This window comes from Pinus tabuliformis, chromosome 3_2 (genome assembly GCF_031772625.1).
Source record: "Pinus tabuliformis cultivar Carrire ecotype Pingquan chromosome 3_2, CPIR1, whole genome shotgun sequence".
Taxonomy (NCBI): Eukaryota; Viridiplantae; Streptophyta; class Pinopsida; order Pinales; family Pinaceae; genus Pinus; species Pinus tabuliformis.
Genome location: NC_142302.1, coordinates 656,313,165 through 656,317,559, shown reverse-complemented (window position 1 = coordinate 656,317,559; position 4,395 = coordinate 656,313,165). Strand labels below are relative to the sequence as shown.

General features: G+C 37.9%; 1 pseudogene; it reads left to right on the top strand.

Moving 5' to 3' along the window:
- The first annotated feature begins 2,600 nt into the window (after window positions 1-2,600).
- Window positions 2,601-4,076, top strand: LOC149182371 (signal recognition particle subunit SRP54 2 pseudogene; annotated as a pseudogene).
- Window positions 4,077-4,395: the final 319 nt, after the last annotated feature.

Sequence of the window (4,395 nt, the reverse complement as noted above, 5' to 3'; positions counted from 1 at the left end):
GAAACAAACTTGGTGCTAGAAGTCGTAAGTGTATCTTCCTGGGGTATTCAAACACATCTAAAGCATACCGCCTTTATGATGAAGTAAATAAGAAGTTTGTTTTATCTAGAGATGTCATTTTTCTTGAATCATCCAAATCTGACAGTGTTGTTGAGCGGAAACTTGATCGCTTGGATAGATTCACAAAACCGAAATCATTCCAAGAGTTTGATAATCAGATTCCACATCTTGAAGGGGGGGAATGTTGACACCTAATCCGAAACGGATGAGGTGAAGTTGGACAGTCATCTAGAAGATGAACTGATCCGTTTTGTGTATGTATAAATAATAGTTGGCTAATGAATAAAATTATCAGTTCTTTCTTGCGCTCATTAATTTTTGGAGTTCACCTGGCCTGAAAAATGTCTCCATAGGAGTGCAAGGTGGCTTGTTATCCTTACCATCCTTGGCTCCCTAAATAGAAACAATTTGATTAGTTACTGTTTTTGACCTTGGAGGCTCATCCCCTGTTGTGGTCGCAATGCAACATAAAATGACTTGGGACCTGACTTGCGGCAGTTTGCTCAGACATTCAACGAGAGTGGGGAATTGGGGAAAAATCATTCAATAGCTGGAGTTGGTGATTATTGGGAATATCTGCATGAACGTTTCGTCTTTGAATTTACTGGTTAAATTCTTCCCCATAGTCTTTAGGTTTGCATGTCTTTCTTCCCTTGTCAAGATTGTTAATTTGATTGGCAAAACAAGTATTTGGCTTGGGGTAGCAATGCATGAGTCTATGTTTGTTGAAGGTTGGCCCCTCCTGGTTTCTATCTGGTTTTCTCTTCTTGCAGTCAATCATGGAGGTAATGGTGTTGTTTATGGGGTTTCTCCTCTTTATGCTAAGCTTGTGAGTCACTTATAGCTCTGGGTTTGGCTATTGTTGGAAGCGACTGGGTGTCATCTCTATTACAGTGTGTAATTCTATAACTTTTCTTGGTAACCTTGCTTGGGACTTGAGGGCATCGATTTCTTTGAATGTGGGCATGGAATTTGCGACCTCCTACAAACCCTCCATGACCCATGCATCGCTAGCAAGGTTGTTCTTGCAAAGGCATGGGACCTTGCACCCAAGGAGTAAACCATCGGGAAAAAGTTTGAGATTATGGGGAGGAGGTAGACCAACAACCACCTCCATCCCCAAGTGTAATTGACTTGCCATTTCCATTTGATGCATTAGAACACATCAACAGGTCATGACCATTCTAGAGCAACTCGCTCGTGACTGGCATGATGACCATAATGAAATCATTGCTTTCATGAACAAATTACAACACGATCAATGGCAAATGATGGATAGACTAGTATCCTTGTATCGAGGACAAAGAAGACTCCAAGTGAGGGTGGAGGGACTAGAGGGTAGGTTGGCACACATGGAAACACATATTCATAGGGGACTTCTCACTTCTCCACCTCCAGGAAACGGTAAAGACACACTAGGTGTTGGGTAATTTTGTTGTTTTGGGATGAAGATTGGTTGTATTTTGGTTTGGGTTATTTTTGGCTTTTTTGGGCAATCTGCATATGGTCTCTGGGTTTAATGTTTTTTATTATCAATGTGGTTTTTGCATTATCTTCTAGCCAACAAGTCTTCTAGGAATGAGGCTACTAGAAGTATGCTAGTACCAAGCTCCTTAGGATGTAATCTTGTTATAAATTATTAGAAATGCTCGATTCACTAAAAAAAATAAGCGAGATTTTGATTAAACTTAAATAGAAAAATGTTATGAAAAAAAATCATTTCATCTATAAGTTAAACTATGTCTTATTATAATCATTAAAATTTTCAATACTTATTAACTGAAATTTTAACAAAAAGTTATAATTATATGATAAAATAAACTTTAGTTTATATTTAATCCAAACCTAGTATTTTGCTATAAATAGAAATCATGATTATTAAAAATAATATATATATATAGTAATAACCATATTTATAGATATTGTAATTATAGATATATATATATTGTAATAACGATATTTATGGATATTGTAATTATAGATTATATGGAAGCATACATTTTAGTGTAAATATTGCTACAAATTTAATAAAATTGGATTATTAATTTGTTATTTTGGGTTTTTAAATTGACTTAAAAACATCTTTACATGCAAATGATCAATTTAAAATCACCTTTACATGCCATAGGTAATAACAATAACAATAGCTTTACATACAATAGATAATAACAATAGATAATAACAATAGCATAGAGTTAATATTACTTTGATAAAATAATTTCAATAAAATATAGTAATATGATTATAACCATATCACGATTAAATTTTCTTCGCCGACCTGATAGATTATAATATTTCCTAAAAAAACCCTACCAGTTTTCTATAAATATAAATAAATAAGAGAGTTAGGAGAGTTACAAGGGCGTTCATAATCAAGACCGAGCGGGAGAGCGGCAGGAGCGTTGGACAATTTTCGTTCGTAGTGTGACGATAACCAGTGGATTCCAGCTTCGGTTCTCGGTGTAATTTTTTATTTTTCCCTCAGAACTGTAATTGAAAATCTCAAATACGTTCCAGCAGGAGGTTGAGTTTCAACAAAAATGGTGTTGGCAGAGCTAGGCGGGAGTATCTCCCGCGCCATCCAGAGCATGAGCAATGCCACCGTTATTGACGAAAAAGTCTTCAATAGCTGCCTGAACGAGATATCAAGAGCTTTACTCCAGGCCGATGTCCAATTCAAAATTGTCCGCGAAATGCAGAGCAACATAAAAAAGATTGTCAATTTACAGGGCGTGGCTGCTGGTCACAATAAACGAAAGATCATTCAACAGGCTATTTTTGATGAATTGTGCAGAATGCTGGACCCTGGAAAACCTGCTTATTCCCCAAATAAAAAGCAAACCAGTATTGTCATGTTTGTAGGGTTACAGGGCTCTGGCAAGACTACTACATGTACCAAGTATGCACAGTATTATCAAAAGAAGGGCTGGAAGCCAGCCCTGGTCTGTGCAGATACATTTAGGGCTGGCGCTTTTGATCAGCTCAAACAGAATGCCACTAGGGTCAACATCCCCTTCTATGGAAGCTATACAGAACAAGACCCTGTAAAAATTGCAGGGGGAGGGGTAGAGAGATTTAAGAGAGAAAATAGGGATCTCATAATTGTGGATACCAGTGGGAGGCACAAGCAGGAGGCTGCATTATTTGAGGAAATGAGACAAGTGGCCCAAGCAACAAATCCAGACCTTGTGATATTTGTCATGGATAGCAGTATTGGGCAAGCTGCATTTGATGAGGCGCAGGCTTTCAAGAATACTGTTTCTGTAGGAGCTGTGATTGTTACTAAAATGGATGGGCATGCAAAGGGTGGAGGTGCACTCAGTGCTGTTGCAGCAACAAAGAGCCCTATTATATTTCTTGGAACAGGGGAACACATGGGAGATTTTGAGGCTTTTGATGTGAAGCCATTTGTGAAGAGAATTCTGGGCATGGGGGATTGGTCTGGTTTCATGAATAAAATTCAGGAAGTTGTGCCTGTGGATGGAGAATCTGATCTTTTGCAGAAACTTACTCAGGGCAAATTCACATTGAGAACCATGTATGAGCAGTTCCAGATCATTCTTCAAATGGGGTCTATTGGTGAGATGCTTTCCATGATTCCTGGATTCAGTCAGGAACTGATGCCCAAGGGCAAGGAAATGGAAAGCCAGGTGCGTATCAGAAGGTTCATGACCATGATGGATTCCATGACGGATAAAGAGCTTGATAGTTTGGATCCGAAGTTCATGACTGAGTCGAGAATGGTGAGAGTGGCTCGTGGATCTGGTCGTCCTGTTAAGGAAGTGTTGGCAATGATGGATGAATACAAACGGTTGGCTAAGGTTTGGAGCAAGATGAAGGGCATTAAGATTCCCAAGGAGGGTGGTAAGATGAGTGGCTTGTCCAAGAATATGAATGCTCAACAGATGAGCAAGGCTCTTCCACCCCAAATGCTGAAGCAGATTGGTGGCATGGGAGGGTTGCAGAACTTAATGAAGCAGATGGGTTCCAAAGGCATGGGAGGCATGTTCGGTTGACACTACCTCTCATGTATATAGTTATTTTTTCTTTCATGTACACATATGTTTGAATATGACCTTTCATTGATGAAGTTAGCGTTTATGTAGCTATTAGGATGTAACTTCTCAGTTATGAAGTTTGGAATTTATAAAATTTTGGATAGATATAGTTTGATTTATTGATAAGTATAGATCTATTTTAATTATGGATCTTGTAAGAGAATGATTAAACTTTTTGAAGTGTAAATATTGCAAATATGTTTTAAACATGAATTAAAAAATTTCACTTAGCTATTTAAATTATGGATTTTGTGAGATTTGAGATAGATTAAATTTC